Below are 12,579 nucleotides of genomic sequence, written 5' to 3' on the forward strand. Positions count from 1 at the left end.
GTTTTGGGCCCACCCAGAGTGTAAGCCTGGAGCGGGGATTTCCTCTGCTGCCTGAGGGGTGCACAACTCTAGCAAGGAGTTCTGGGCCTGCCCAGAGTGGGAGACTCCTCCACTGCCACCCACGGGGTGTGTGTCGCTTTAACAAGTAGTTCTGTGCCTACTCAGAGCTGGGGACTCCTCTACGGTCACCTGCCGTCTGCGGGAGATGTGCGGCTCTAGCAAGCAGTTCTGGAGCCCACTTTGTACCTGTATTTTGTGTTCTTAAATGCTCTTCCTTGGATTTATAGCTTGCAGAACTTCTTTCTGGGCTCAGCTCCCCGTCTTTGTCTTCATAGATTATGATTCCGTCCAGTTTTTCTTCCTTTGCTCAGGAGCCTCTGACAAGGGCTGCTACCAGTCAGCCATCTTCCCAGAATCTCCCCTGGCTCAGAGATTTATGGTAAAAATACAAATAAAAATAAAATTACCTGTGTGAATTTCTCATCTTTTTCTTTACAAATGTGATAAATAAGGTTTCTAACCTTTTCCTCTCCTCTTCCCTTATCCTGGCCTGTAAGTCTGCTTATTATAGCGTGATGCTGTTTCTTAAATGAATGTTTGTTTAAAATATGGCTTACGCAAGAACATATATTTTTTGTGTGATTGTTTTCTGTTTCTAATTCAGTAACTCATATTCTCTCTCCACCCACACCCCATATCCCCACACCTTCATTGCTGAATATCACTACAGCCACTGGATGGCCAAGGAGAATACTTTGAAGTACTTTGCTACTTTAGGATAAGTTCTGAAACTTAGTTGTTGACTTTGCATAACAAGAGTTCTGATTGCCATTCCAGAAAAAGAGTTCTAAATTACTCTGAAGGGTGGATTAGGTACAAACTTCCAAGGGGAGTACTTTGAAGGTGACTGTAGTGATAGTAGGAATGAGATATCTAGCATTCTTTCTAGGATGAGTTTATGGACTTAATTGTTCAACTTCATATGTCCTGGGCAAAACAGAGTGTGCTGGAGCAAGATTTCATCATACAACTTAGAATGGTGTATAATTTAAAATTTAGAAGTTATTTATTTCTGGAATCTTCCATTTACTATTTTCAGGCCACAGTTGACCATGGTTAATGAAACCATGGAAAATAAAACCGTACATAAATGTTTACCATTGCATATAGTATAACATACATACTCTTGTCTTCTATTTTTAAGTTATTTTAATAGTTTAGGGAGGCTTTTGATTGGAAAGGACAGAAAAATACTCAAATTACTACAAAGAAAAGGAAGTATGGAGTTTTTGTGAGAATATATTAGTTTTAAGGAAATTAAATATAGCTCTGTTTCATGGGATAAAGAATCAGGAATTTAGGAGATTTTTAGGAACAGGGTTTTTTGCTTGCCTTACTTCTCTTGATTCTAAGGGACTGAGTGTTTTCTCTGTTGCATTCTCTTAGTGGTTCCATTTCTTTCTCTAGGGACTACTGTCTTTTATTTTCTTTAATTATATCTTACTCTTTGTAAATTAACTATGAATCAATTCTGGACCCCACTCTATGTGAAGTTTGGTGTAAGTACTCAATCCTGCTACCAGCAGATGTCCATCTCTTTCACCTATCAACTAAGAAGGCAGAGCATTTGGCAGCTTTGAGCCATCTGTCTTGGAGATACAGATGAAGCAGAAAGTGAAAATAGGAAGTCTACGTTGGGCAAAAATTGAGCACTCTTTAGAGAGAAGTTGTATCATTTATTACATTTAGGTAAAATATTGTTAGTTATTTAGTTATTTGAGTTGCTTTTCACAATATTTTACCTTTGAAAATTCAACAGGCAGGTAGGAATTCAGTACATATCAGTGGTTCATGACAATAAGATAATGTTGCAATAATAGTTTGTATTTATCAAACTAGCAACAAAAAATATAAACTATTTCCCTTCCCTTATCTCAACAGTGTGATTTTTTTAATCAGAAACTTCCATTAAAGAATTTATAGGACCTTCTTTCCTTTCTACATACCCAGTATTATAAACAATAAGGTAGGGATTTTAAATGCTTAAGCCATGAATATATATTCTAAGTTCATTTGAAGTCTAAAATGAACTTTTTGAAGTTTTTATTAATGCTGTGTTAGAAGTCACAAATACAATTGTCAAGGGCTAAGTTACATGCTATGAGGTTCATAGCTTTATTTTATTATCTGATAGTAAGAATAGTTGTATGTTGTTGCATATTAAAGAATTTAAATTAGGAAAAAAAACACTTCAACTTTAAAAGTTTTTCTGGTCCATGTGCAATGGCTGATACCTCTAATCCTAGGACACTAGGAGGATTAGGTGGGTGGAACTCAGGAGTTCAGCCTGAGCAAAAGCAAGACCCCATCTCTACTAAAAACAAAACAAAACAAACAAACAAACAAAAAATAGAAAAAGTAGTCCCAGCCCCTGCCACTTGGGAGGCTAAGGCAAGACGATCACTTGAGCCCAAAAAGAATATAAGATTGCTATGAGCTATGATGCCGTGGTACTCTACCCAGGGTGACGGAGTGACACTCTGTTTCAAAAATTAAGTAAATAACCCAGCCCTAGCCAAACTGCAACAAAAAATAGCCCAGTGTTGTGGAGGGTGCCTGCAGTCTCACCTATTTAGGAGGCTGAGACAGGGGAAATCGTGTAAGCCCAGGAGTTGGTTGTTGCTGTGAGCTGTGATGCCCCAGCACTCTACTGAGAGTGATAAAGTGAGACTCTGTCTCTACAAAAATAAATAAATAAATAAATAAAAATAAGTAAATAAAAGCATTTCTGTCAAATAGTGCATGTTATAACCAAACAATATATTATACACGTGGCTCACCCTCAAGTACTAAATGCTTCAATGCTTGTTAGTTTTTCTAGTTCTAAGGTAATGATGCAGAAAAAATCCAATGACCTATCAATCTATTTTTTTAATGTTTTTGTAAAAATTTGTTCACCAGCCCCTTACCAATATCAGACCAGTTTTCTGGCCAACCTTATTTCCTTGAAAAAAATATGATAAAGTTTATTGGTAATAAATTGAAGTCTCACTGACATTGTTCACTGTAGAGTAAAAACCTTTAGTTTTTGACTTTACATAACAAGGTTTAATAAAATTCAGGTATCAGATTATTTCACATGAGCGGTAATTTCACTATGGCAAAATTCAATGTTAGAGAAATCTCTGTTTTTTATACCTTGATATCTTTTAGCATTGTCTTAATTTCCTTCTTGTTCTCATTCCTTGATAAATTGCTCAGATGACTTCAAATTATAGTTCACCAGGTCTAGGACTGCGAGATATGTTTTAATTCACACAGTTCATCTTAAAGTTAGTACTCATGATTAGAGAGTTTAGATATTGTCTAAAACATTTGTCAAGACAAGACGAACATGACTTTGGTGTTGAAGCAAAGGAAAATGTTTTAAAGAATTAAAAATAAACTGTTTTTTTGGTTGTTGTTTTTTTTTTGTTTGTTTGTTTTTTGCCAAGGGCATCCACATGCACAGAAGGAAACAAAAGTCATTGGAAATCAAAAAGGCCAGAGAGGAGGAGGAGAAGCGCAAAAACCACTTCTTCCTGCACAAACATGTATAATTGTTCGAAGTAGTATCACAATTTGGTAATTAAGTGTAGATTTTAATAACATATACAAGAACTAGAACTTCCTAGTTCTAGAACTTTCTTTCTTAGAAAGAAACTAGAACTTTCTATAACTTTCTTTCTTAAAAATGTTATTGCTCTCTGCTTTTGATAAGAGTCATGTGTACATTATTAATCCTAAGTAGACCCAATGTAAAACAAGGGCAGGGAATGTGAAATACCCTGAGTTGTTAAATTCTGGAAGGTGAAATCAGAAGTTGTTTTTTCTGAGTAGGTTATCTGTCAAGATCCTTCTTGCCTCCTTTTTTTTTTTTTAATCACACCTAAGCAGTATTAAATATTACTGTACTTTATTTTGCTTCTCCAGCTATTCATACCCATTTAGTTGTGATTCTTCAGAGATCCTGGCTCACATCTCATGATTTGTCTGAGGATCCAGAATATAAGAGTGAGAACAGATTGTGAGCAGTTCAGATGTGGAGTTTGCAGACATAGGTGAGACCATCAGAAAAGGAGGAAAACACGTCAGCTTTTCTTTACTATGTCCGATTCAGGCTCTTATTGGTATAATGAGGAAAATACTGGATGACTTTAATCCTGGGAAATTGATTATATCATTTTCTTCATCTTTATAATTAAAAGGCAGCAGGCATTCAATAGAAAATGTATACAACTAATATTTATATGCTAAAAAAACTGTAGGATGCTGAGAATGTATACCAATAACTAATATACATACAAAAATAGTCCTTTACTCTTTGAACTTACATCTGGTTAGTTCCCTTGTCCTTTTTCCTCATCTTCCATATTTCTCAACAACACATTATTTCAAAGTAAAATAAACTGAAATGCAGTTATCTATCCTGTTCTTATAGGAGAGGGGGCTTATTACTGGTATTTGAGGGAAAAGATTTAGTTAATAGTAATGCCCTTGATAGAAAAGATAATGTGACAGCTCCACCAAGTAATACCAAATAGAAAAATGGGTCATCATTTAATATTAGGTTCTGTGTATTTACACAGCAGGCCCTGAGAAGTGTGATTATCAAAGAGAGGTATATTACAGAAATGTGACACGTGAGTGACCAGAGAGCAGGCATTTGTGAACTCTTGTGAGAGATAAGAATACACTTAAATGGACTTGTGACAGAAAGTCATGGGTTGGAAAATTTATGAACTCACTGAATTATATGAATTTACTGTACTTTTAGCATGAAAAATTATTTCTGACAGACTCTAGATCTACAGAGGTAGCATGAATGTAAGTCCCATTTCTCCTCTTCTTACTGTACCCATTACCAACACAGTAAGCCTCCTTTAGCTCAAATCTTGGCTTTTGCAAGAGATTTTGATTTTTTCTCTGTTCAGGAAAATACTAAAATTTTAGTGTAGTGTGTGTGAGTGAGAGAGAGAGAAAGACAGAGAGGAGAGAGAGAGAGGTGAAAGACCAAGCAAGAGCTTGCTGTGTGGCAGACACTGATCCGAGTGCTGGAAATACGGCAGTAAAGCCAAAGCAAAAGTATTCCTATTCTTATGGAGCTTAAAGTCTAGTGAGAGAAGAAAAAAATTTGTTATAAAAAATGAGTAAGCAAAGCAATTTCTCCATAGGGTGATATTATACAGAGGGAGAGGATACTTGCCATAAGAGAGGTCAGGGGTGGCTGCTCTGAAATGAGAGTTGATGGGGAGGCCTCAGTGGTGGGAAGGATGCACCCTTGTATTTCACCATGCAGGGTGGTCCTCACTGTGCCTGTGGTTGGGTAAATGGCCAGGCACTTTTAGTAATGTCCTTGGGTTAGTAACCAAAATTTTTATAGTACTTTTCAAAGTTCTTCATAACGTGATATGTTTTATGCAGTGCATCTTATTACTTATTAATACAAAACTATTTTCTCCTGGATCTTGGCTGCCACAAGCCATATGCCTTATATACTCTATATTATCGCTCTGGTTTGAGACCTATGTTTTCTCCCCAAACAAATTTCTTTCTTTTTTTATTATAGCTCTCCAAATATCACTTATGTAGGGCAATTGACATTATGCTCTTTCAGTTAACTCTTCTATGATTACCTGAATCAATGGTAGGTTCAGATATATTTGCTATTAGTTTTGACACTAAATAATGTACCATCTTATGTTGCTCTTCTTTTTTGAGAATAATTAGAATGGGGGATATTTTATCTTTTTGAGTATCAGCTATGTGTCAAACATTTTATATCTGTTTTTATTCTTATCTCTGCAACAACCCTGAAATGTTGAGTGTTAATTCCAAAGCCTGCCTTCTTGCCATTATAATATAGCTTTTCTTCACAATTAAAAGGTTTTTTATTTAATGAGAAATGGCTGTTTAACATTTCTGTTGTCTTATCTTCAAATCCAATGTGCTATTGTATACATAATGTGACTTCATAAATTTGAATCAGTGAATAAATTAACAAAATATACAGAAACACTTATTTCTTTTTTATAAGAAACTGGAAACAATAGTTGTTTCTACAAAATTATAATATGCCTATAATTTACCAAGAAAATAACAAAATTCTCTATAAGGTAATTCAATGTTGGTATTTAAAAATGCTTGACAGTCATATTTGAGTTGAAACACAATTGAAAGTGTTTATAATGTTGCCAATCAGAAATGATGGTGAGATTTTCATTTATAATGTGCATACTGCTAAATTTGTTTTTATTTGGCATAGGATTAAGTGAGATTTTTCTCTTTCTTTTATTGGTAATTTCTCTGAATGTCTGTCAGGTGATAACTACTTTTGTTTGCAGACGTTTTATTTCTTTGCTTCATCAGCTGAATAGAAGTGAATTTTGCCAACAAATATTCTTATAGCTATATGATGACAATGAAATGAAGTCTGCTGCGTGCCTTTTATCTTACCAATTGTTAAAAATATGCATAATTATGAAGGATAATGGAATATGCAAAGGGCTCACAGCTTATTTTTCTAAAGTAGAAAATATTGCCAGTTGTACAGTTGGAAAAGGAATGATTTTGTTTCCTATTATTTGCATACAGAAATTCAAAATTTTCAGTAGCTGCTTTTTCTCTGTCGTCTTTACACAATTTAATTTCAAATGGTAAGACATAAAAATCTTAGATTTGAAAAGCATACCCTCAATATTATGTGGTCCAACCTCTAATTTTATCTAGAAATTTCTCCTAAAGTCTGTAAGAGCCTGGCATCTGGTTGCTCAGCCCGTTAGCCACGGTCAGTTCAGGCATTTCCAGCTCCGACTATATCAGATTTGGGATCAAGAGAAACAAACTTCAGCTTTGTTTCTCACTCTGCCTATTACAAAGTATAAGGATAAACCCTTCTCTGGACCTCGATACCTCACATACAAAATAACAGAGCTGATAGACAAGCCTTCTAGATTAAATATTCTATGACACTTTCCCATATATTTAAGTCAAATCGATTTGACTTGTAACTTATATTTTTGAGAGTATACTTATTATTGTAGATTTTTACGGACTCCCTTCAAATATTCAAGGAAACATCAACTTATCCATCACCTAATCAGGCTCCAGATATGTGATAATAATAAAGCTATATTTGAAAATCTCAGCCACGACTGTAAGGAGCTCTCGTTTATGTTCATGTGCATTGTTATTGGGTCAAATGACCCATCACACAGGAATCAGGAAGAGTTAAACTAGGAAGAAACATATACAGTTTAAATAATTAATTTCAGATTCATGCACGATGGTTTAAAATGTAACCTAATATTAATCACTGACAACAGTATAACAAAAACAGGATAAGAAACAGTATAATGGACCTGGTGAAGGATCTCTGAAGAAGAAAATGCTAGAGAAAGTGAAAAGAGAGAAAAATTGTAGATCATTGTCCTAATGAAAAAAATATAAATGTAGTACATAATACATAAATATAGTAAATAAAAGTTTAAAATGACCCTTTATGATACTCCTGTTTATCTTTTACAATACTGAGATAATTTAAGTTTTCTTTTAATCACTATAGTTAAGGAGAGTAGTGATATATGATAAACAATTACAACTGCTAAATATTTATTTCTAACATAGATTCAAAATAGTGCTTTCTTTAAACTTTATTTCCTGGCTTTTAATCTGACCATTGGTACAACTCAAAAGGTACTCATTCAGCAAATACCCTCTATGTTGAATAACAACGAAAGGGCATAAAATATGGAACTTAAAGTGTGATACATAAATTGGCATTACTTGTTATTCTGAATCTTAACATGGCAGAGTATGTGGAAGCTATCAAGCCTCTTGATTTCAGTAGCAAAATTAGCTTTTAAAATAAAACCCTCACACTTTTAATTTGTACTGACCTTTATTAAAATATCCAAGCCATTTCTAATTTAAAAACTGGAAAGTGTTTTAAGACTTACCATAATGTTCCATCTGACTTAAAATATGCATATGTAATAAAACAGTGAGTTAGAAGTTATGATATTAACTGACTTAGACAACTTAATTTTGGTAGTTTTAGAAAGATAAAAAATTCTGATAGACATATCTTTTGCCTTTAATTTTCCATATACACCAGTGTATCAGAAGGAGGGAGAGAGAGAGAGATAAAATAATACAGGTAATGATTCTATAAAATTCCCTTCTATCATCATAGTTCACAGCAACCTCAAGCTCTTGGGCTCAAGAGTTCTTCTTGTCTCAGACTCCCAAGTAACTGGGACAACAGGAACCCACCACAACGCCCAGCTGTTTTTTAGATTTGGGGGCTCACTCTTGCTTGGGCTAGTCTAGAACCCCTGACTGAGCTCAGGCAATCCACCTGTCTCAGCCTACTAAGGTGCTGAGATTACAGGTGTGAGTCACCACTCCTAGGTCCAGAGGATCTCTTGAGCCTTGGAGTTCAAGGTCACATTGAGCTGTGATCTCATAACTGCCCTCCAGCCTGGGCAACAGAGCAAGTGAACTTGGCTCTAAGAAGAAGAAAAAGCAAACAAAGCAGACAATCTTACATTCCTGATGGATTTTCAAATGTTCAAACTATTTCTGTATTCCCTTGGTCATTTTTCTAAGATGTTGGATGAGATGTAAGAGCATGGAAATGGGAGGAGAGGGGCGGGACACAGGGTGGGCCTAAGGTGGGTGATGGGTGTATGTGCCCTCATCTTACTGTTTTTCAGATGCTTTCAGATTACATGTTTTTATATTTGAGATTGTCTTTCAGGGTATGTATCTTTTGTAATAAAAACAAATTAAAAAAAAAATTCCCATCTGTGAATCAGTAATAGGTTCATGCAGCATTTGCATGAGGTTCTAGCTAGATTTGAAATGTTAAAAATATATTTTGGGTGAATATAACAGGCATAATAGCAAGATTTTCCTATTAAATGTGAGAAGAAACAATCAGAAAAAAATAACTGTGGCCTATATCCAATAATTCTAAACTGTATTCTAAGATCCACACAATCAATTTGACAGGTGATATTATATACTCTTCACCCTAACTATAAATGTGGCAACACAATGAAGCATTCTCTTATTCACTTTCTTGGAGTTTAATAATTGGTTATACATCCTTTCAGAAGAATTGATTCATATTTGGAAACGTAATAAAAAAAATACTACTTAGGGGAAAACCCATAGTTTTGCAATATATGAACTCATCAGCAGCTCCAGATGTTTTGCATTGTTAACTGTGTCAGTGTAACAAAGCACTAAGCCAAGATTGATTGTTGACTTGTGGTATCAGACCAGGTGGGAGAGGAAATTTGGGAGGAAGCTGTCCCCGATATCTAAATTATGTAAAAACCTGCTCAAAATAAAAGTGCTAATTTGTCATGGAAATGTACAATAGTTAATAATGATATGCTTTGCACTTTTCCTATGGTGACTACAAATTAAATAATGAAACATCTTTTCTTTATTTCTAAATTGCTGAAAGATAGATACATATTTGCTTGCAGGCATTCTGGTAAAACTGGTTGATTTATTTAGCTTTGTGAACATTAACAGCATTTATACAACAGATGCCATTGGCAGCAATTTTTAAGTTTTAAAGCATAAGCATGTTTTAAAGATAGTATGGTTAAGCATTTAGTTTTATTTATAGATCTTAGTTTTATTGTTCCTTATTGATATGTGATCTTATGTGATACTAAATTTATTTACATCTGTGTATACAGATACATGATAGATTGTCCATATCCACACATTTAATATTTTCTGAAGGTAATGCTTTGTTGCATTCACTCTTTTTGAATGTAACATTCTTCTGTTCTCAGTAGATGACTCTGGTAGCTTAAAGGTACTTTGAAAATGATAATTAAAAAATTCCTTTTCAAAGAGTTACTTATCAAGAGAACATGGAGACCTTTTGTTTTGTTTTGTTTTTGCAGAGCAAGTTGAAACAGTAACCTTGGTCCTAGTGTATTTCATCAAGAGGAATCTTAAGTAAAAGCTTGCTTTTCACTTTTCAAAAGTAAGATTGCCGCTGCACTTAGACTCTGGCCTTTCTAAATGAGCTAAAAATAATTTGTATGCAGTTATCTGGTTTCTTTTAATTTCTAGCATTTCATCAGGATCTCATCCGACTTAAAGGCACTTTTGAGAGAATTAAATTTGAAAAATAGCCTTATCATGTTGTTTCATTCATAATAGGTGGTATCTCAATTACAGAGTTGGCAGTAATCTCTACAACCCCTCCCTTGTTTCCGTGACCATTTTGATTCATAGCCTTACCATAAAAATATTTTTTCTGAGTTATTAATGAGAGAAAATTCACATATGTTATTTAGTCCATCCTGTTTTCTTATGATTTATGAAGGCCTTGCCTAAATCTCAACTAGAGTGGGAAGAGGGCACATTTTACCTAAACAATGAAAATAAAATGAATAAATACTAGTTTAAAAGAGATGGAGAAAATATATTCACCTAACACAGAAATTGCTAGCTTAAATAGTGGCAAAAAATAAGGAGCCATTCAGTCAACCACTCAGTAATGGGTAATTGCTGAAGCAATTAATCTTTATATGGAGAATGCCCGTATGCCACAATCAATCATATCAGAGAGACCCACAAGGACTGTGCACTATAGAGAAGGGTCCTCATGGTGCCCATCAAAATTTGACATTCCTGATTGCTCTCTAATGTAGCAAGAAGCCAGAAGGAACTGTGGGATGTGCTGCCAGATAGAGATAAATCCGGATTTTAAAATAAAATAAAAATGGATTCAATATCTTGAATTTATAAACTATTCTACATGTAGAAGTCACTTGTTCTGTCAGCTTATCAGAGTGAGCACAGTTATGGACAGTATTTAATCAGAATAACTCTGCTCCTGATGTGTCACAAATTTATAATAGCCCCTACCTTACCTCATGAGAATTTTCCCATCCTAGTCTCTGTCCTCAACCAAAATATCTTTTTGTGTGAGATTGTATGATTCGTAGGCTTGCATAACTCTCTTATTAAAATAGAGAGCCTTTTTCCATATATTGAAATAGTGAAATCAAAATATGTCTTCCTGAAAAATGTATAGGTAAAGGTAGTTTACTGCCACACTGGGTTTTTCCCAATACCTGGTTTTACATCATCTCATCCTTCTTTAGCTTTATCACTAAAGCTCTTGCTCCATCTTTCAACAAGATGGAGTAGTAATTTCAGTTCCTATGAATGAAGACTGGTGGTGCAGTGTCTTGCCTACTTTTCTTTAGTGTTGCTGAGGTACGTGATTCTTGGATGTGTACAAAGATCTGACTGTCAGAAATATTATTTAAACTATGTGTGCCTCCCTTTCCTCTCCAGCAATGGCTGTTTTCATTCAGTTCCAGTTGTTCAATTTGCAAATAATTCATCAAATATTTATTTAGTAACTTCTGCATCACAAATTAACACAAAAGGAAAAGATATCTGTGTATTGGAGTCCTGTATTTTCTATACTTTCTCTATCCTGGCAGAAATCTTACTTCATCATTATTGCTTATTTACTTAATTGGTCATCTCTAATTTATAGTAAGGTCTGTGAAGGTAGAAGAGTATCTGTTTAGGTCATCATTGCATTTCCTGAGCCTCGCACAGTCCCTGGCACACATTGATCCCTTAATAATTTTTGTGGAAGGAATAGAAGGAGGGAAGATATAGAGAAAGGAAATAGTTTCAGCATACTAACCTGCTTATAATAGCTCCTTATACATTATTTTGCTTTTGAGAAAGTATTCTCTAGAAGAATTATAGCTACTGGTTAAATTGTAACATTTGAATCCTGAATTTGAATAATTATCCTGTATGCATTTTCAAAATGTCTATTCATTATTTAGTTTTTATACAATTCTGAAGGACAGGTATGGCTATTGAATAACCATTTCTAGATGCTATAATTTAGAGTCAATTACTTTAATTCAAAATTTATGTAAAATAAAGATTTTGTAAATTTGATAATTGCATTAGCGCGTTAAGTGTCAGAAAGCAGAAAAGAAAAGGAGAAAGAGAGAAGACATTGTGATAACCTCCTTCTGGCTATCCTTTCTCTCTTTCCCCATTTGAAAGTCACTTAAGTATTCTGCTAATAAGGATCACTAAAGCTCACTTCCTCCCTACAATATTGCGGGGGCTAATTCATGGATTAGATTTTGACTTATAACAAACCTAGTCTATAAACTGACTTCAGAATCCCCATGCCATCATCATGTTCAGGTCATTAGTAAACAAACCTACTCTCCCTGTAAGGAGTTCACCACACACATGCTTTCTGAGTGCTGATGACATGGTTGCTGATTTTTTCAAGCAGTTCAAATAGTCTTTTGGGTTTTGAGCAAAATAGAATATTTGTGATATTACACATTTTTCTCATTAAAGATAGCACTACTAGGGTCATATTTTCTAAATAAGGAATGAGGTAATAAAGTTTCTTCCCCCAACCTATTCAGAAAATATAATATTTTAGAACAGACAATATCTTTGCATGGAGAACACCCTGGGAAGTACCCATTGTTATCAGTTATTACC

Source organism: Otolemur garnettii, unplaced genomic scaffold (genome assembly GCF_000181295.1).
Source record: "Otolemur garnettii isolate 467f Iridium unplaced genomic scaffold, OtoGar3 scaffold00006, whole genome shotgun sequence".
NCBI lineage: Eukaryota > Metazoa > Chordata > Mammalia > Primates > Galagidae > Otolemur > Otolemur garnettii.